A 22,664-nucleotide genomic window follows, 5' to 3' on the forward strand; every position below is an offset into this window, starting at 1 on the left:
GCATGCGATTGACATAGTGGAGGGCTGGATGAGGTCGAGGCAACTGACACTCGCACACCACAAGACAGAGGTGGTGGTGGTGAACAACCGCCAGTCTGCACAGCAGGCAGTGGTCACCACGGGTGGGTGCTCGATCGAGTCCTGTCGCTCACTGAAGCTCCTTGGAGTCATGGTCGACGACAAGTTGAGCTTCAGTAGTCATGTCGAGTATGCTTGTAAGAGGGCGAGTGTAGCGGTTATGGCATTGTCTAGGATGATGTCAAACAGTTCGGCGGTTGTCTCGAGTAAGCGGAAGCTGCTCGCGTCAGTCGCGGTGTCCATACTACGGTATGGCGCCGCCGCATGGTCGAACGCGCTCAAGCTGCAGAGGAATGTTGACCGACTAGAGAGTGTACATAGGCTGATGTGCCTCAGGGTGGCTAGTGCATACCGGACTGTCTCGAAAGACGCGGTATGCGTGCTAGCGGGCATGATGCCGATAGCACTGGTGTTGGCCGAGGATGTTGAGTGCTACGATGAAAGAGGTACGAGAGGTGCGCGACGAAACGCCAGAACTTCGTCTATGGTGAAATGGCAAAGAGTCTGGGACTCTTCAACAAAGGGTAGGTGGACACACAGGCTCATACCGAGCGTGTCCCGGCGGACGTGTAGACCCCATGGCGAAGTGAACTTTCACCTGACACAATTCCTGTCGGGCCATGGGTGCTTTAGGTGGTACCTGCACAGGTTCGGGCATGCAAACTCACCCTCATGCCCGGAGTGTGCAAACAGGGCGGAGACGGCGGAACATGTACTCTTCGAGTGCCCGCGTTTTGCGGAGCAGAGGTCGAGCATGTTAGAGGTATGCGGCAGGGATACTACTCCCGATAACATTATTGAGAGGATGTGTACGGGGGTGGACGAGTGGAATGTCGTGTCGAACACGGTATCCACAATCGTGCTCCACCTCCAAAGGAAATGGCGGGCCGACCAACAGTTAGTCGAGTTGGCCCCCTAGAGATATGCCGAGTGTGATGGCTGACAGATGAGCGAGAGTGCGAAAGCACAGTCCCCCCCCCTCCTCTACGAAGTAATCCCTAACGGGCGTGCCGCGGAGCAAGGTCAGGTAGTGCAGAATGTGGTTTTCCTACGGTGTTGCTAACCAACAGGTTTCCTCATTCTATAAAAAAAAAAAAAAAAGACGATATGTAGGGATGTCTTTGGCTGGAACGCCGTTTCAACGGTTAAGTATTACCCACATCGTCTGGGACCTATAGAGGCGGTGGTGCATTGACTCCGAGAATGGCTAGTTCGGATGCGGTGCAAGAGGTGACCCAGGAGTTCGTAGGTCATACCGGTGCCCTGCGGTCGAAATCGACCCTTACAGCGATTAAGTGCCCGCGGAGAGGAAGTCCTGGTAGCGTTACTGTCGTGGCATCGGTCGACTGGGTTGAATCCGAGCCCGCGGTTGGAAAGGGGTCTCCGGTAAGAGCCGGGGCAGATGGAGACCCTGCTGTCAGCAACCTTCTAGTGCATCTGATAGGGACTGAAGGGTAATGATACCCTTCCTTACGGGCAGGTCAGATCGGGTTGCACGTGGGCATCAGTTCATGATATCTGCAAAGCAGTTGGGCGCGGGCGGGGTTGACCCTGCCCGCCTTCCGAGGACGAAGGGAGTGGTGAGGACCACTCGAGAAACTCGGGAAAGTGCCAGCATGCTACCGTGATGGACTCTCCAAAGCGAGTCATCAATGTTCGTTGCTGCAGGCTATGCAGCTAACCTTGAGGGTGCGATGTGCACTAATCCCTCTATGAAACAATGCATTCTTGGTGGTGCCGCAGAGACATCCCAAGTAACACTTTGATGGCTCATTTGTCCTGTAGAGGTTTTCCGAACCGCAATAAAACCTGATGCCTTTTATTTTGGTTTTGTGATGGTTTTAAGAACGAACCTTTTCTAGTCTGTTTGACTAAAAATGTTACTTGGGAATGTTGTTCCGTGGGTTGAGGATAGAATAGTCCTGGTTTTCACTTTTTTTTGTAGAAGACGGTCCTTAACCCCACATTACCTGGACCTTATGTCCGGGTGTCTGTTGAGTAGATTATCCCCCCCACGATTTAGAGAAAAAAAAGCCTCGTTGGATAAATGTGCTATTCATGTTGAAAAAAAAAAAAACATTTTGCAACTTGTTGCATAAATAACTATTACATAATAACACATAATACACATCAAGATAGCGATTGTGTCGCTAAAAAGCTTCACCTGTAGAGCTGAAACTGGGTAAGAGGGACAAGGTAAGAAAAAATGTGCCGATTGAAGGCGAAGCATGTAATCCCCAAACAGCCAACGGAAGCCATACAAACAATCGGACTCATATGGTGAAGGTCACTAAACATCCTTGTGATGGGCGTCAGTATACATGAACATAAAGAGGAAAACAATTACCTCACAAAAGGTAAAAGTTCACTTCCCGTTGAGTATCACCGCCGCTATTACGATATGGCACCGATATGGACGGTCGGTCGCGGCCAGACCAGTGAAAGACGACAAACCCCGTGTAAGTTCAACAATCGAGCAATCTTTACTGTACCTACTGCTTGATAATGCCAAAAGGGCGATAAAAGTAAATTGATGTCAGCAGGGCGACGGACGGCTCGCTTGTGGGTGGACCCACGACTTGAACGAAGGGAACACTTGTCACAGGTGTAGGATATGTTCCCGAACTGAAACTAATCGCAAAGATTGCAGCGCGGAAAGAGCACTCTCAGTCGATTAAACTTGTGGGGAACAGTTATGTGCTGGTAGGTACGTTACGAATTCGTAAGTCGGGGATTTACTAACATAGGATGTGCTCTTTCTGGAGTGTGGTATGATGGGAAAAAGTTCTTCCACATTGGTTTCCCGCAGATGCTGGGTAAGTGAAATATTTGATGATGAGAAAAAGCTTCGGAGGAGAAAGTTAAACCAAAGTTGAGTTCTGTATCAAAGGACATCAAGTCTGTGATTTGATTCTTATAAGCGATGAAAAGAAATCTTGAAGTTATTAAAGTTTTCCTTCAAAGAGACAGTGATTATCCCATTAGGAGGATTAAATAAAGGAATAGTGGTAAGCTAATAGTATCAAAACTCGAAAACTTCATAATTTTACAAACGAAATGGCTTCTAGCGTCCTCCAAACTGATAAATGATCAAAGACTTTTAGTCAAGTTACAGACAATTTCTGTTCAGTGAATGGCATTGTCAAACATTATCACAACCCTTTGACAACTTTCCCTGAAATGATAAGGCCCAACAATTTGGATGACACGCACAAAGCTGAAAGGTTAACAATATCCTTTTGATGTAGATTAATTAGTCGGAGTAGGTCGGATTAGGATCGTCCCACAGTTAAATTTTCCGCAGACGGCAACAACATCTCACTCGGCTCGTTTCTAACTGGTATGTACAACAACGTGTTTAGATCCTCCGCAGAATTCCCCGAACAATAATCGCGTGCCTTGACACCGTCGACTAAATTTATCGCACTTCTCGGTTTTGCGGCAGAGAACTTAAACGTGCCGGTCCTGCGGTCTCATCCTCCCACACGCGGTCGTTCTTGGAAACTTAACCCCCATATCTTATCCTCCGACCGCATCACTGACTCTGGCTGTCTGTTTTTGGGTGCCACACGAAATGGTACTCTCCTGGTGGTAATCGTGCTGTCAGGAAAAAGGGTATCTCCATAAACTTTCAAACGTTTCCTCTTCCACGTGTCGGGCAAGAAGCGAAATGAGACGAGGACTTATCGGTGGAATCTACTTACCGTGAATAGAGAGAGCACCCTCCAGGGACCACCGGCATCCAGCACCTGCCGTATAATGCGAGAAGCTGAAGCTGAAGCTGATCCGCCAAGCGGATTTCACCCGGTATTATCTCGAGGGGGTTGTGAATAATTGAAATGATTCCCGGGAAGCTCTAGATCTAGCTCTCATATGGAGGATGTGGAAGAAGAGTGGTGTTTGGAATAAGATAAGCTCTGGTGGATCGGCGTCGTCGTAACCTTTCACGTTCGGCCTCTTAACTGGAAGAATTTTCCCCCATCATGGAATGCCATTTTGTTGAAATGATTCAAAAGACCTGACGGCGGCAAATGCTTCCACATCAAATTGAAATTCTTTCCGTCATAGGGCGGGAAGTACGGGGTGAAAAGCACTGTACACCTTGCACTTTGTGTACGATGCCGTCTGAAATACTTCTTACAGACTACCAGATGTCCACTAGATTGATGATACTATCATAAAATTAACAAAGTTGATATTTTTCTACTGTTACGTTTTTACACCGTTTCCCTCCAAAACACCATAAAGTCATCGTAAACCACCAAACCGGTGAAGCGGCTTTATTTTGTTTTATACCTACCATTCAGCGGGGCTTCTCATTTAGCGCATTTCAGAGGATTCCTACCAACAAACAACGTAATCGCTGTTACGTGTCCCTCATCCAACCAAGCGTTTGGTTGGTTCTCATAAGTTTCTGGGCCCCTGGCCCAGAATGGTGGTGAATGGGTGTTAAAATCCTGCAGCGAAATGTCGTCAACAGCAATGTGAGACGAAAACATTCGCCTGGGGCTTCTCTCGCCCTGTGAATCTTCAAGTTGACCGACCAACCCCTGCTGGCGAGGACCGATCGGTGGGCTTTCAAGAGCGGTGTGAAGCGATTTTTCAAGAATTATGCGCGAGGGTCTGGGAGTGAAAGATTTTTCCGATGCATACTCAGTGGGTATGAAATGATGAAAAGTTGGACTCAAAATCAATCGATTCACTTCCAGATACATACGGGGCCAATATTACCCTAATAGTATCTCATATTGATTATTTATGACGAATAAGACATGAAAATGCAATCGTCTCCATCTCCAATTATCTATTTGAAAACGTGGCAGTGATTGCGTTAAGTATCAATCTGTGAAGAGATCTAAACGTATCAGGATGAAACAAGCTCACTTCTTTAATTTATAATTCCAACTTTCGCACAAAAGATGAAGTGCGAGAAGAAATTTGTGTTGATTTTTAAAATTTCGATCAGTTTCTTCCTACTGTGCACCGAGGATCTGTACCAGTACCATATCCACATATTGATCCCAAAGCAATACTAGACCGATTGTCACCGAAATCATAATTCTGAATGTGGTAGCACGTAAAGTCAATGGCAGCCTATTTATTGCACCCATAAACAAACAGAAACGCTCCATAGAAAATCAAAAAGCGCTCCATAGACAAAAAACATATGTTCCATGAAAATGTACAATGTTACCCATACATAATTGAAAACGTCCCATACTTTATAGAAAATGTACCGGTAAAACATAAAATTTTCTCATTAAAAGTGCAATTTTGTACCAATAAATAATACTGAAATGCTCCATACTAAAACACAAATGCTCCATAATAAAATGCAAATGATCCATGGAAAATTAATATTGTACCCATAGTAAATTGAATATTGCTCCATAGAAAAATTAAATTGCTCCATAAAAAGTTGAAATTGCACCATAGAAAATAGATAAATGCTCCATAAGTATTATCAAATTGCACCATACAAAATATGAATTGCTCCATGAAAAATTGAAAATTCTCCATAGATAGCATATTGTCGTAATTTAAATTCGGCAGTGGAGAACTGCTTTACGTAGCACTACTTTAGTGGTGTAGATGTTTAAAGTTATGGAGAATTTTCAATTTCTTATGGAGCAAATCATATTTTATATGGTGCGTTTGTTGATACTTATGGAGCATTAATCTATTTTCTATGGTGCAATTTAATTTTTTTATGGTGCAATTAATTTTTCTATGGAGCAATATTCAATTTACTATGGGTACAATTTTAATTTTCTATGGAGCATTTGCATTTTATTATGGAGCATTTGTGTTTTAGCACAGACAAACAGACGTAACACTCTGATAATTCACATCGTACACCGATTTAACGGTCTTTTTCAAAATTTGATAGTTGGCCAACTGCCCAACCGTGGCGCTCGCATCGTTTTTGTTCGAGTTTGACGTTTGCTCACTACCGCCACCTAGTTGGTGGTCGGCCAAACATAGGCCTTTTAGCATTGGGCGAATATGTTTTCGTGACTATGATTTGAATCGAAAAATGTTCGAAGTGTTACGTCTGTTTGTCTGTGGTTTTAGTATGGAGCACTTCAGTATTATTTATTGGTACAAAATTGAACTTTTAATGAGAAAATTTCATGTTTCACCGATACATTTTCTATAAAGTATGGAACGTTTTCAATTATGTATGGGTAACATTGCACATTTTCATGGAACATATGTTCATTCTTTAGGGAGCGCTTTTTGATTTTCTATGGAGCATTTGTAATTTGTTATGGTCGCAATAACATTTTGCCAAAGTCAATATAGCCATTCGTTCCTTCCAGCGTCATGCGTGAGTTGAGTATGCTTGTGAGCTTATGCAAATCAAAACTGTTTTTTTTTTATCATTTTCGTTTCATCCTTTCTGCTTCGGGGGTAAATTCCAAACGCAAAGGGACGGTTGTTCACATCTTCGGCATTGATTGCGCTTTCCAGTGATGGAATCGATTTTTGGCACTGTGAAGAGTTATACGTATGTTGACTACGGAGCAGAAGATGAGAATCAAGGAATCAAAAGCCACGGGATTTACATTCAATATTGTAATTTCTACTTGCATTGGTTTAGAATAAGTAAAATCATGAATTTTTGACAAACATAGAATCAGTTAAAAACAAAAACAAATTTCAGAGTGAATGACTAGATAATGCCATGCGGGGTTTTCAGAAGGATTTAAGATTTAAGGGGTTGTCAAGGGAGTTCAGGGAAACTTCAGAGGTCTGTGAGGAGGTTGACTCGTTTTTAGAGAAATTTATGGTGGTCCCAAGTAATCACGCTGTTCAAGTCGTTCAAGCCGTGAATACGGTGTAAATATAACAAGGAATACTCTGTATGTACTCTAAGTTAACCCTAATTTTTCAATGAGGTCATTATGATCCCTAAACGTGCGCTAGGTCAGCGAGATGAGCGCAACCTAATGCACGAAGAAGGTTAACTGATACAGAGTCATTCTGGCTTTATTTACACCGTATTTATGCATGCATTACGACTAGAGCAGCGTGGTTACTTGCCCAAGCAACACACATGTTATACAAAAGCTACGACAGCGCAAGTTTTGGTTATATAGAAGTTTATTTTACGTTATTTCAACACAATGTTAGAATTACGTAAAATAAACTTCTATATAACCAAAACTTGCGCTGTCGTAACTTTATTATAACATGTGTGTTGCTTGGGTGGGGTTTCAGAGGATTGGATATCAAGGCGTTTCATAGAGTTTATAAGGTGACTCTTAGGGAGTTTCAACAGATTATATGGAGATTTCAGAGGAATTGAGAAACAATGGAGAGATCTTCAGGGGCAATTCAATGCAGTTTTAGTTTGATGTTGTATCGTAAAGAGGGTGAAGGCTTCAGTAAGGGTCAAATATTTGATCAAAAACAATTGAACATCTGGTTTAACTGTAGTGTGGCCAGCAAAAAAAAACACCCGTAGAATGCCGGCAGGGTACCCGGGTACCCACGAAACTGAAATGATCATATCTCCGTCAATTTTGCACCAATTCCCTTTTTTTTGGCTCATTCAACTCACAAACTCATTATCTATCGATATAGTATTTGGTTAGACCGGTCCGATCACCGTGGGTGCCAGGAAATCCGGATTTCCGGACTTATGTTTTTATACAAAACAATGCTAGGAATATTCGGTAGGTTAGTGGCAATATAGATATCAATCATCCTAAAATTGCTTCAGCATATTATATCTGACCAGCCTGCGATCATAAAACGTGTTGAATTCATAGCTGCGATTTCGGATCAGGCTTCCCGTGGGGCTATGGCTGGCAATGGCCACTATACGGTATCCTACACACTTAGAATAAATTACAGTATTCGGTGAAAAAAATCACCGAAACTGGTCTGTAAACAAGCAAACTACAGTATTACGGCGAAATCGATGAAATTGCAGGAGAAAATCGGTGAAATCTAAGAAATCACCGAAGCACCGGTGAAATCAGACAAATTTACAGGAGACCTGTGAATGTTTTACCGAACAGATCGGTGATGGGACTATTTTACCGTACTACTGTAAAATTCGTTTGACAGCCACGCCGGCAGCTTCGAGCATCAGTTCTATTAGAATTTGCGCATCATCTCCAAGCAAGACTCTCTTGTACAGTGGCAGCAAGTGTAGTTCCTGATCAGAAGGTCATGTATTCAATCCCATCATCGACGTTTTTTATGAAAATATTGTTTTTTTGTGCTCGCATAAAATCGCCGTAAATTTGTAAAATTTACCGTACGTTCAGTGATATTGAGAATTCATTTGTGAACAAACATACCGAACGTTCTGCGATTTTTACGGTAAATTTGTAAAAAGTACCGAACGTTCCGGTAATTTTGACAGATGCATTTTCCTGAGATTCGCAGTACGTTCGGTGCTTTGAAAAATCACCGAACTTTTTACCGTAAGTTCAGCTGTTGAGATTACGGTAAAATTTTACCGTAATCCGTCATTTTTTCTAAGTGTGTAGGCTCAACAATGTGGGATTTAATGTGGTAAGTATGAAGTCATGCTCCCGAAAATCCGGATTTCCCGAAAAATACAGTCATCAGATCGGCATATTTTCTAGATAGATAATGAGTTTCTGAGTTAAATGAGCCAAAAAAAAATTGAAATCGGTGAAAAATTGACGGCAATATGATCATTTTCGTTTCGTGGGCACACGGGTACCCTGCCGGCATTCCACGTAATAAAAACAATCAGCGGCCGCTCCACCCGACCCTCCTCACTTGGAAATTCGGCCAACCCCGTTGATAGATATTCGAGTTCTAAGATCTGGCAGAGTTTCAACTTCCTACTCTCAATAAGCCCAGTTTCGTGTTCAAAAGGAATCGCTCAAGAAAGTTCTTGACCGATTCCTGGCCGAAACTTTCCACAGTGACAGCCATTTGAATTGTCATTCCTTCGCAACTGCGTACTGCGATCGAAGAAAAAACCGTTTCTTGGGCGATTCAGGCAAGGAATTTCCCATGCATCAAGATTGGCCAAAAAATTCCTTCTGAACTGCAAACAGCGCTATAATCATAAAAATATCGAGAATTGAAATCGAAAAAGGTACCCGGGTACCCTGCTGGCCACATAAGGGTTAACTCGATCGAATTTTTATTAGTGTCAAACAGATGTTGATTGTTCAGTAGGCCGTCCCTATTTTTGCAAAAGTTGGAAATGTTAAAAGATCAATTTTGCAAAACGATTGTTTTAGCTAAAAAACCATCATGCCAAAGATTGAAGTCCATATCCCAAGGCTAAGTGGGTCAAAAAAATCATGCAATATTTTCGACAAAAAAAACCATATTCTACTAAAATTGCGATATCTCTTTTCGTTTCCGAGTTATTGACGAAAAACGGTTCTATGACCAAAGGTCGAAAGGTCAAACGGTCGAAGGGCCAAACGGTCGAAGGGTCAAAAGGTCGAAAGGTCAAAAGGTCTAAATAAAAAAAATAACTAGGACAAAAGGTCGAAAATGCAAGTGATCAAAAGGTCGAAAGGTCGAAATGAAAATATAACTAGGACAAAACGTCGAAAAGTCGGTGGGTCAAAAGGTCGAAAGGTTGTAATAAAAAATAACTAGAACAAAACGTCGAAATGAAGAAGGTTGAAAGGACAAAAGCTCAACGGCTGTATACAACTGAAAGAACCAAGATTCAAATTTATTCAAGTTTCTGCAGCGCGATGGATGGAAGAATGATCAAAGCGAATAGAAACATTACGTTTAAAATATAAAAAAATCAATATCTAAAAAGTGCATTGAACTAGAGGTTGATAAAAACGTAACGTTAATGTATTTTTTATGCTCTCCAAGCACTTAACCTAATTTACGGCTCTTTTGTCCACTAGGGCACTACGTGAGCGATTCCAATTGGCAACTGCACTTACACTTGTACAGCGCCTAAATGTATTCCGTTATAATTCTACTATAGCGAAATGGTTGGCTATGTGCTGCTATCACTTTTGTACCCTGTCCATGGTAGAATGATAACCGCTTTGATTGTAGGGTAAGTGTGCCCATCGTTGTGGTATTAAGGTAAATTCATTTTAAAAACAATGATCGTACCATCAAATGAAGGGTTACAAAACGTTAGTTGGTAGTTTTCTATCCAAATTTGCTTGGAAAAATATAAAAACTATTGTTTCTCTCTGTTTTCGATCATAAATCGCTTACCACAACATTAGGCACACTGTTCCTATTATGGAGGTAAAATTTAATTTTGGTTTCTATTGTTGCGGTATCCCATTGAAATCATATGGGATACCGCAACATTAGGAACACTACCGCAACAATAGGAACACAGCAGCAAAAAATTTAAGGAAAATATTTTTTTAAAATAGGTTTTTAGGCAAATCTTAAGCACACAAATGGTGCAATCTCATAATTTAAGCATAATACATCTATTGAAAATGTCTTTTGGTAACATTTCAGTCGAAAAAGTGCTCAATTGCCACTACCGCAACATTAGGTACTACCACAACGAAGGGAACAATTACCCTATAACTCGAAAGAACGACGTACCGTCGATGGGGGTGACAATGGGTCTGGGGGGTGAGATTGGGTCAAAACGGAGAAACATAAAATTTGAAATAGCTCAATAACTATCGCTAATTTATATTGAAAACTTTATATTATTTCAAAGGGGAGATGTTTTTACACGTCATGATGCAGAATAAGATGTTTTGCAATAATCGTTTTTTGTTAAATTTGTGGCTAAACTTATATGATGAAACTACTAGTAAATCACTCTGAAAAAATTTCTCTTCCGTAATGTTTAACACAAGTACCTAACCATAAATTTTCCTATAAGTGGTTAGCTGTAGGTATTACCTGGTTGATGTTATGAAAAAAGCGGGCTGTCATTGCTCTTTTTATTTAAAAACTTAATATTTTCGACCCTATGTCTAAATATTAAGAATGGGGGTGAGATTGGGTCAAGCCTTTTATCGAGTGCACATAACCTTAACTAAAAATTCAACTTGTTATCCAGTCCCCATTTGACGTTAGAGTGGTGCCATGTTCACCGTATTTTCACTAAAACACGCTTTCTTTCAAAAATATGTCGAGAAGCGTCAAACGAGTGTGTTAATACGTTTAGTGTCTTAAATCATTTATAACAATACACCCAAGCGTGTGGACAACTCCTCTAATCATCAGCTAATCTTTAGTGTACTACAATATCGTAAGCTCACAAAATAGACTTAACATAGTATTTGAACGACCCTCTATCTTGAGATGGAGTGATTTGCTTTAGCAATATAGAGGCCAATGATCATGTACATAAGAGTTTATAACGGATGGTTTGGTTAAACATTTCTTATGCAATATACAAAAACTAGCATGTTTTTTTACAATCAATCTTTCATTCTTTCTTCGCCCCTCCCTCATTGTAATCTCCCCTCCTCTCATGGACGTTGAAACTCTTAATGAGGATGATTATAATGGCTAAAAATGATGATACAACATACAAACGTTATTTTATCAAATTTCAACCATTTTTTCGGTTGTATTAGCCCTTTTAGGTGGATTAATCATCTTTTTAAATTACCTAAGCTTTTATTCGTCATGATAATATTGTGTTTTAAGTAGGTTTACTATATATGATCAATAAAATTTATTTATATTCTTAGATAGGTGATTTCGAATACTTTGACCCATTCTCACCCCCTCTAAGGGGTGAGATTGGGTCAATTTTCAATAATTTGTAGTTTACTAAGCAATTCATATAACGTGATACTTTCTTGCTAAACTATCATTACTACATAGGAGAGTATACATACCAAATAAAAAGTTACTCCGACTTCAATTGCATTTGTTATTTAACAAACAATCTTTGAGTATCGTTTTTTGACCCATTCTCACCCCCAACGACGGTATTTTAAAAGAAGGCAAAATATTATGAGAAATTATATTATTAGTAAGTACTTAATCTATTACACAAAGCACTAATTAAAGAATAGATTCCTGTTCCGGACGGAAAATGTTGTCGAATTCCTAGGTATAATGTAACATTGTGCTTGTTATACAATATACATACACTACCCGTCATAAGTACGGACTCACAAAAAGTATTGCAACAATATTGCATCACCCTGACTCACCTCGATATCTCTAAAACCAGAACACCTACAAAAATGCCGCCTATAGAAAAGTTGTTGCTTTTGGTCTTCTGAATAATTTTCCTGAAGACAGCATCTTTGTAAGACCTCAGATTTTGGAGATAGCGAGGTGAGTCAGGGTGATGCTATGTTGTTGCAATACTTTTTATGAGTTCGTACTTATGACGGGTAGTGTATACAAGTTAACGCAATGGCAGGCAAAGAACGCATTTTATTTTATGACTGTGAAAGTACTAAAAGAACACCAAGTTGAAAAGATGCAGGTTAAGTTGCAATGATAACGTTAAGTAAGAAAGAAGACGATTAGAAGGAGTAAAGATCATTTTCGGTCGTTTTTTTTCCTTTCTACCTTTCGACCTTTTGTCCTACTTATTTTTCTATTTCGACCTTTGGACCTTCGATCTTTTGTCCTACAACCACGGAAAAATAGCTAAAAATTAACATTTTGACCGTTTTTTGAGATCCATGAGGAAACCAGCCATATTTTGTCCGATAACTCAAAAAAGAAAAGAGATATCGAAATTTTGAGCACATTTTTTTCGTTTAGTTTCAAAAATCACCGATTCTAGTAAAATATGGTAATTTTTTCGTCGATAAAAAATCATGATTTTTTTGAGAATTTAAGGTGGGAGACCACTTAGCCTTGAGATACGGACTTCAAATTTTGGCATGATGGTTTTTTAGCTAAAACAATCGTTTTGCAATATTGAACTTTTAACATTTCCAACTTTTGCTAAAATATGGCCTATTGTTCAGTACATTCCTTGTCAAATATTTAACCCCATGTAATCGACGCCTTGCTGGGAGTCTGAGGAGAATTAATGGTTTCAAGGCGTTTCAGGAGGCTTCAAATGAGTTTTCGTGGTTTAAAGGGTGTTCCGAGGTGTTTCTGACAGCTTTTAAGACATTTCAGGAAATTTTAGAGGGTATCAAAGCGAGGATCTGGAGGTTCTAGAGAAGTATCTAATGCACTCATGGGGATTGTTATAGGCTTCAAGGTATTTTAAAGGATTCTATAACATTCCCCAGAAAACCATTCCCCAGAATACCAATCCCCAGAATTCCATTCCCCAGAAAACCATTTCCCAGAATGTACCATTTCCCAGAATGTGCCATTTCCCAGAAATCCATTCCCCAGAAATCCATTCCCTTGAACTGAGAGAATTTTCAGTATGGCACTCAATTCAAGCGCAATTGTACAGTGATTCTTGTATCACATGTGTGTCATAAGTATTATAGGCAAGGATTTTAACATTATGTTGTTATTACGAGCAAATATCTATTTCTTATACGGTATATGTAACAAATTAAGGTAAAAATGTATACAAACATACATATCCATAAAAATATTCTACAATGGTTCAAACGTTTAATTACCATTGTACACAGTTGCATGTTGATCTTTAAACCTATCTTGAAAGTTCACAAACTGTTAGTTGCGTTGCTATAAAATGTTTTGTTTTTGACAGATTTGTGAAAATTGTGCAGCACTTGTTTTACGATGAATAACGTTTTAAAAGTGATGTGCAAAATTTACAGAAAAAACGCATATTCTTCTGATGTTGTTCAGTGTACAAGATACTAAAGACTGACCACGTTTTTCTTTGCAAACGGTTGGCGGGATCCATCCCAATGGCTGTTCTTAATTATTCGCTTCAAAGGCTCTTCATTCATGCGGTATGAGAAGGGCTTTCATCATTATTCCAATACCATGGAATGGAATAGAAAAAGTGAACATATAAGCAGTTTTAATGCCAACAATTCTAAATATTTTTAATGAAGAAGGGAAAAAGTATCATTGTTTTCCTTTTGGCATTCAAAAACCCAACAATGTTCCTTCTTTTTAAACAATATTCTTCTTAGGGTCTGTGTCAATTGGCGAATTAAAATTAATTTTCACTTAAACTTGACAGTTCGATAATTATTTCCTTAGAAGAACTGTCAAGTTTAAGTGTTGAACTGTCAAATTTAAGTAAAAATTAATTTTAATTCGCCAATTGACACAGACCCTTAAAATTAAGGCAATTAGTAAATTTTTTAAATTATAACTGCTTACATTTTCAACATAGATTCTACCTTCTTTTCTACATAGGCTGTTCTTTCGAATTACACTTTTCAGGAAATTATTGGCATTATTACAACCACTGGTGTTAAATTGCTGTTATATTTATTATATATTTTTTTCAAATTTCTAAACACCTGTGCTTGTGGTGCCGATTGTAACTAGCCTAAACATTGTAACTCGAAAGAACAGCCTATGTAGAAAAGAGGGGAAAATCTATGTTGAAAAAGTAAGCAGTTGTGATGCCGATAATTTCCTGAAAAGTGCAATTCGAAAGAACAGCCTATGCAGCAAAGAAGGAAAAATCTATGTTGAAAATGAAAGCAGTTATAATTCCAATAATTGTACCAATTGACTAAATTCAAAAAAGAAGCTTGTTAAAAAAAAGGAACAGTGTTGGGTTTTTGAATGCCGCAAGGAAAACAATGTCACCACAGACAAACAGACGTAACACATCGAACATTTTTCGATTTAAATTTTAGTCTCGGAAATAGGTTCGCTTAATTCTAAAAGGACTGAATTTGGCCAATCATCAACCAGGTGGCAGTAGTGAGCAAACGTCAAACTCAAACAAAAACTATGCGAGCGCCGCGAATTGGCAGTTGGTCAACTCTCAAATTTTCAAATAAACCGTTAAATCGATGTACGATGGCAATTATCAGAGTGTTACGTTTCCTTCTTCGTTAAAAAAAATGTTTGAGTCGTTATAAGAATTGTTGGCATTACAACTGCTTATATGTTTATCAAAAATTTTCCCTTCTTTTGCATAGGCTGTTCTTTCCAGTTGCACTTTTCAAGAAAATATCGGCATTGCAACTGCTTACTTTTTTTTAACATAGATTCTCCCTTCTTTTTAGCATAGGCTGTTCTTTCGAATTGTACTTTTCGGGAAATTATGGGCATTACAGCCTCCACCGGTGTTAAAATTGCTGTTATATTTATTTCATTTTTTTTTAAATTTCTGAACACCTGTGCTTGTGATGCCGATAATTACCTGAATAGTGTAACTTGAAAGAATAGCCTATGCAGAAAAGAAGGAAAAAACTACGTAGAAAATGTAAGAAGTTTTGATGCCGATAATTTACTGAAAAGTACAATTCGAAAGAACAGCCTATGCAGAAAAGAAGGAAAAATGTATGTTGAAAAAGTAAGCAGTTGCGATGCCAATAATTATACCAATAGCCTAAATTGTAAAGGCAAATCATGCTTATTTCCGAAGTTTTTCTTGTCAAATAAGAATTTTTGCAGGATGTTTCTTCCGGTGATTTTTTACGAATAAATATTTGATTTTTAGCTATTAATATAAACCATTCAGAATTAAAACAATAGTTTTATTTTTTTCTGGGGAATGGTACATTCTGGGGAATGGGTTTCTGGGGAATGGTTTTCTGGGAATGTTATAGAATCTTTTAAAGAGTTTCAGGTGTTTCCACGAGAGTTAAGGAGGCTTCCAGTGGTTTGAGAGAAGTTTCTGGGAGTCTCAGGAAATTTTAGAAAGGTTTCAAGGCGATCCAATCGTTTCAGAGGGTTTCGAGAGGTTTCAGAGGGTTGGGGCTTCAGAAATTTAAGATGTTTGAGGGGATCTTTGGGGATTTTCAGAGGGATTTCAGACAGGTTGCAGAGGGGTTTCAAGACGTTTTAAGACGTTTCGGTGGGCTTTAGGGGATTTCAGGAGGTTTCAATGAGTTTTCGGAATGAGGCCTAGAGGGGTTTCAATACGATTTAGGGTATTTTAGAGGGTTCCATGGTGCATCAAAAGCTGTCAAAGATTTGCAGGGGCTTACAAAAAGTTGAGACAAAGTTTGCAGAGTGCTTAGGAGAGTTTCAAAGGGTTTCCCGAGGGGTTTCAGAGAATTTTCCGAGGCTTCAAAGGTTCTCCATGGGCTTCAAGCTCCTCTTGGGGTATAAAAACAGTTCCTGAGTGTTTCGAAATGTTTACAGAGGTTTAAAGACGTTTTGTGAATTCAGGGGCTTAAGGGAGTTTCAGGGAGCTACAGAAAAGATCAATCTTAGTGAGGTTTTATGATTTTAGAAAGGTTTCAAAGCGTTTCAGGGGGTAAAAAACGCGTAAGGATGTTCTAGGACAAGCAGGTGGTGTTCATGAAATATTAGGGGGGAAGGGGGGGTGGTTAGAGTTGTTTCAAAAAGGTAGGGTTATTTAAGGGGAAGGCAGGCAAGGGTAGGAAGTTTAAATTTCATGGAAGTTAAATAGAGAGTTCCAGAAAGTTTTTTTTTTGAAGATTGAAGGACGTAGAGAAGAGTATGTTAAGGGGAGAAGATAAGGTGTTACAAAAGGGAACAGGGGGTAGCAGGGAAGCTTCAGGAACGTTCTAGTGGGCTTTCATATGTCTTTAAGATTTTCTCATAAATAGGCGGATAATGAGAATATAGTGTGTTGAGGAGAATCGGCTCTAAAGCTCATGAATACAAAGAAATTAAAAATATGCGTGAATAAGGCGAGCGCAAGAGAAGCTACAGAATGATTGGTAAAAAGGTTCCAGAGCGGAGGGAGCTTCAAAAGAATTGTCAAAGAGGATTTAGGGGCTGAGTTGGTTTTAGAAGGACATATTAAGGTGGCCAAGGGTCTTCCATGTGGGTTTCAGGATAGTTTGTTTGGAGAGTTTAAAAAGAGGGAGATCTGAAAGTTATAAGAAATATTCAGAGAATCAGAGGTGATCTTGGAGAATTTTCAAACAGATTATAATAAATAATGTAGGATAAGTACGGTTTCATGGAAGTATGAGGGAAGGAGTGTTGGCCAAGGGAGGTTTCAGGTAGTTTCAACGAAGAGGTTTAAGGGATTAATGAATGGGCTAACGGATCTGGCAGGTTGCAGATCATTTCAGGGATAGTTGCAGGAGACTTTCGGTGGTTTTCAAGAGGCATATCAGGTGGTAACGGAGAGAGTTTAGACTTAAATGGTGCCAAATAGGGCTCAAGGGGGTAGTAAACATGTGTTACGGAGGTCCATCAAGTGCTGAATACAATAGCGCGTTTTATTCAATAACTTTGGAAATTCTCAGTGGGTCACACAAAAGAAAAGACTTTCTTATGTCCAACGCAAACGTAGAGCCACAAATCAGAATCAGAAAAAGAGGTTGAACACCCCAAGTTCTCCATAAAAACTTCGGTCATAAACTGTGAAGGCCCAGTCCAATATTTTTCAAAAATTCTTTCACTAAGACACTTATAGGGCCCCAAACCCCTGTTATTTTTTTTCTCATTCCAGAATAACACATAATAAAACCAAATTTTGTCAAATTTTGTCGAGCAGTGTTTTTATCTATGGAGATTGAATAATCCACGGGGTAAACTCCTAGATCCTACCTATACCAAGGAGACATCTTATATAATATGGTCTTAGCCACTTCTCATCTGTCACTCATGAACACCCATGACAGGCATGGTGGTCTAGTGGCTACCGCGTATGCAGATGATGCTGGGTTCAATCCTCCTATTTTGTTGCTTTACAAATATTTTCTCCCTCCTCTCTACATATGCACTTATGTATAGTATGTTCATAGCCAACCAGAAACAGTTGAAAAGCCGTTTCTCTCCTTCCAACTTTTACAGCACAGTGTAAATCTATCAAAATATCGCCTACGAGTAATGCAATCAAGCGTACTGTGCCGCAGCTTCATAGTAATAATCACACAAGTCTTTCACCTTACACCTGGCATCCATGCACCAATGTGCGAACCCTCTGCCAATCATATCCCACCACCCAGCAAACCAGAGATCACATAAGGATGTAAATTTCAAATCGTTTTGAAGTGCAGATCAAATTGAAATTATAAAAGATGCAATAACAAATTCATTGAAATCGTTTACGAAACATGCAATTTCATCCGATTATGTCTTTCATCTTGTATAACATCAACTTTAGTTGGGCAATTATGTAACTTCAAATAATCATTCAAATATGATCTCATCTGTTGCTGTTGCGATTATATTGTAACCTATAATGTTGGATTGTTTATTAGTTCATATTTGATAATCTGAAGTTATACAGGGGGATTCTGATTGCGGTGGCAAAGAAAGTGAATTTTTTGGTGTTTGAAAAGACTTGAAACTGAAATCGAAGCGATTTCAGGTGATAATCCAAATAATTTCCTACCTGGGTATTAAGTTTACTTCAATGTTGATCCACGTCCGTGCTGGCTATATTGTCCAACTTCATTATTGTCGATATTAGGTAAGGTTTTTTTTTCTCCCGGAGATCGTCATCAGCTCCCGTCGTCAGCGCTATTGACACAAAGTCAAGTTCGGTTCGGTTTGGTGTTAATATGATTTCGATTTTATCGCTCGTACTAAGTGGCCACTGCCAATCCGTAGTAAGTTTATATTTGCTAAAATTCTGCGCTCTACAACGTTAAATGAACGGTTCAGTGGTAAAGTATCTGGATGCAGAGCTACTGGTCTAAATATCAAGACTCGAAAATCGAATTGTTTTGTTTTTATTTTTTTGTTGTTTGTAAAAAAGAAGTCATATTGGTCTCCAAACATAGTTATAATCGAAGTTACATATTACGCCTGATCAATTCATCTGAAGTTGTTTATCATAGAATAGTTTTCGCAAAATGCACGTGTATGGCCTCCAGATTTGTCCGAATAGGGCAAATCTGTGCATTTTAAACGACCTCTTTTAATCGAGTAGGGGTTCACTTAGCAGAGTTGTAGTTGAATAATGTGAACCAATTTGTTGGCTGGGCAACACTCCGACATCCACATGAATTTGTGCAGACGCAGAGGTATATTCGGTCTGCTGTGGATACAAACGATTGCAATCATAAATATGCCTTTAGCATACTTTCACTCCGCTCACCGTTAATGGCTTAAAAATCCTCCCGCAACTGTTATAGATACAATAAAGCATCATTCAACCCTCCTTGTGTATCAGGGTCATTTGCCCAAACTGTACACTACATCAGCGAGCTGTTCCCGACGTGATGCATTAGGAAGGTTAAGTAATATTATTTTCATCATGTATTTAAAGTGTATCCTTACAATTCCAAGATTGAAAGAGAAATATTTTTGGTAACTATAGAATCGTACACATAACGTTACGCTGAAAAGTGCTCAAGAAATCTCTGCCTAAATGGTCCCACAATAAATCCGAATTGGGTTTGATTACTGCCACATGGAGACGCATGGTATTTGTCCTCACTTTGATTAATTCCATGTCAACAGCTCCTTCAAACGAACAGCAAAATTAATTGAAACCATTATTTCTCATTTATTCTACAGGATCCGGTCATATATCTCCAACCACCTTTTTCAACACACTGCTGAATGACACTATCCTCGTCAAGCTTCCCACTATATCGAGCAGCCTAGCCATCAACTAAGTCCACAATCCCATCGTCCTGGGACCGGCAGTGCTGTGACAATCAATCCATTCCATCAGCCTTTCTCAGACCGGTATCGTCGTCTTCGTCGTCACATGGACTAGTCTCACCCGGGGCGGAAGAATGTGGAAAGTTAATTAAAAGATTTCACCGAGTTTCCTTCACGGCGGCGGCAGACTGACTGCTTCGTACCTGGGGCTCAGGGACACCGGTTCCCACCTACGAAGCAAATTCATCCCCAATCGATTGTCGTACAGTCATTGTCAGTCAAAAGGAGTCACGGTCGGTCTGGGGCTGGAAAGGCGGTGGGCGGTGGGATGTCCATCAGGAGCCAGACAGGCTGGACCGTCTAATGAGACAAGAAGGATGACAAATTAAAAAGTTTTCCCCCGACAGGTTTCAAGTTGGCGCCGATAGAGAGTAAACTCTGCCTCACACCACCAGCACCACCGGTGAAGAAAACCATGAAGTGAGTGGTATCAAGCTACCTCTACACTACGGAATGTGTTGAAGGATGTGCGGTTTTGTGGTGTTGGAGTGGTAGTAGGTGGTATGTAGAACCAACGCCAACGAATGGGAGTGATGGTTGCAGAATATTGCTGGAGAAGTGTGATCAAATCAGGGAAAGTATCCCGAAGTTTTGGAGCACGTTCGTTACGTGGCCGCTGGTGGTGGTAGTGTTCTGTTCGTTCCAGACGGAAGTGCGTCAAAAGTGGTACGTGGAAAAGTAGCAACTTTTGCTGGAAAAAGGTTTTCTCATTAGGGTGGAATCGCTCGTTTGAATTCGATTCGGATGAATTGTTTCGAATGAGTTTGGAGATTTGTTGTTAGCATTTGCTTTTGTACAGTCTAATATCCATTTCTCAAATATTTGGTTTGTTCTGTTTTCTCTGTTCACTTGAATCGTGTGTATTGTAAATTTTTGGTTTGAACTTAACATTGACAGTAATTGTGAATAATTTTCCATTTCAAAGGTGGTGTGAGAGAAATGATCTTTGACAAAGTTTTTGGATGTTTCTATGTAACATCATTGGTGTAAATACGGAGGGTCAAGAGAGAGCTGATACCCCCTAGAACATCAATAGATCAAATGCACAAATCACACTGCAATCAATAGGAAATGCACAAATTACCTTGAGAAATTCCCGAAGGAATACCTGGAGAAATTTCTGGAAGAATTCCTTGAGAAGTTCCTGGAGAAATTTCTTTAAAATCCTGGAAAAAATCCTGGAGGAATTTCCGGAGGAATTCCTTAACGGGGTTCCTAGAAGAGTTTCTAGAAAATTCCTGCAGGCCTTCCTAGAGGAGGATCCAGAGGTATTCCTCGAGGAATTCCTGGAGGAATTGCTAGAGTAGTTTTTGGAAGAATTCCTAGAGGAATTTTTTGAGAAATTCCATGAGAAGTTCCTAGAGATATTCCTTGGGAAATTCTTAGAGAACTTCCTCTAGGAATTTTTCATGAATCTAAAGGAATTCCCAGAGGAAATCCTAAAGAGCTTTCTTGAAGAATGCTAAAAAGAATTCTTCGAGAAGTTTTGTCAATTGGTTCTCACAGTAATTTTTCAAAGAAATTCCTTAAGAAACCTGAAAAGAATACCTCTAAGAATTCCTCTAGAAATTCCTTAAAGAATTCCTCCAATATTTTTTCACGGAATTCCTCTTTGTCTTCGAATTTCCATAGGCATTTGCTCAAGAATTCTTAGAAAAAATCCTGTAATAGCCTAAGGCAGTTTACGGAGCAGTTCCTGAAGGATTGACTTGAGAATTTCCGTAACAAATTCGAAAAGAAATTCCTCGAAGAAATGCTTGATGAACTGCCTGAGAAATACCATGAGGAATTCAAAGAGGAGTCTTCTGATTCTGAAGGAATTCCTGGAAAAACTCCGTAAGAAAATCCTGGAGAAATTGCTGGAGAAATTCTTGGAGAAATTCTAGGAGGAACTCTTGGAGGAATTCCTGGAGGAATTCTTGGAAGAGTTTCTGGAGAAATTCTTTGAGGAATATCTGGAGGAATTCTTGGAGGAATTTCAGGAAAATTCCTGAATGCATTTCTGGAGAAATTCTTTGAGGAATTTTTAGAAAACTTTTCTGAGGAATTCCTGGAGAGATTCATTTAAGAACTTCTGTAGGAAATTCTTGAGATATTCCTGAAGGAAATCGTTGAGCAATTTCTGGAGGAATGCCAGGCGGAATGCTTGAAGAAATTGCTGAAGGAATTTCTCTAGGAATTCCTGGATGAATTCCAGGAGGAATTCTTGGAGTATTTCTAGGAGGAATTGATCGAGGAATTCCTGGATGAATTTCTTTAAGAATTGCTTGAAAAATTTCTTGAAGAATTCCTGGAGAATTTCCTTGAAGAATTTTTAATGGATGAATTCCGTAAGAAATTCCCGAAAAAAATTTCGGAGGAATTTCTGAAAGAATTCATGGGAAAATTCCTGGACGAATTCTTGGAGGAATTCCTGGAGGAATTCCTGGAGGAATTCCTTGAGGATTTCCTTGAAAAATTTCTGGAGGAAATCCTAGAGAAACTCCTTAAGAAATTCCTAGAGAAATTCCATGAAACATTCCAGAAAGGATATCTGGATGTTTTCCTAGAAGAATTCCTGAAGGTATTCCTAGAAAAATTCCATGAAAAATTCTAGAAGGAATATCTGGATGTATTTCTAGAAGAATTCCTGAAGAAATTCCTAGATAAATTGCTGGAGGAATTTCCTGAGGAATTTCAGGATAAATTCTAGGAGGAATCCCATGAGGAATTCCCTAAGGAAATCCAGGAGGAATTCCATTACGAAATCAAGCTCCCGGAGGAATTGCAGGAGGGATCCCCTGAAAAATTCCAGGGAGAATTATCTAAGGAATAGCAGGAGGAATGCCTTGAAGAATTTCAGGAGGAATTTGCTGAGGAATTTCAGGAGCGATTCCCTGAGGAATACCAGGAAGAATTTCAGGAGAAATTATCTGAGGTATTCCCTGAGGAATTCCAGGAGGCACTCCTCTGAGGAATTCCTGGCGATATTACCTAAGTAA

The 22,664-nt window shown here is 39.5% G+C and overlaps 1 protein-coding gene across 10 annotated transcripts in view; it reads left to right on the top strand.

Moving 5' to 3' along the window:
• LOC109428850 (serine/threonine-protein phosphatase rdgC) overlaps positions 1-22,664 on the top strand; it is a 264,380-nt gene that overhangs the window by 81,347 nt on the left and 160,369 nt on the right. For 4 of the 10 annotated variants that reach the window (XM_062855476.1, XM_062855469.1, XM_062855477.1 and 1 more), the window contains exon 1: positions 19,423-20,103. The exons of 2 other annotated variants lie outside the window; for them this stretch is intronic. The gene's annotated coding sequence lies outside the window, so the exon portion shown is untranslated. Of the gene's footprint in view, positions 1-19,421; positions 20,104-20,202; positions 20,350-22,664 lie in introns of those variants that run through there. 4 more of the 10 variants (XM_062855471.1, XM_029876117.2, XM_062855473.1 and 1 more) reach the window with 3 other exon arrangements.

The sequence above is a fragment of the Aedes albopictus genome, chromosome 3, assembly GCF_035046485.1.
Source record: "Aedes albopictus strain Foshan chromosome 3, AalbF5, whole genome shotgun sequence".
In the NCBI taxonomy this organism is placed as follows: domain Eukaryota; kingdom Metazoa; phylum Arthropoda; class Insecta; order Diptera; family Culicidae; genus Aedes; species Aedes albopictus.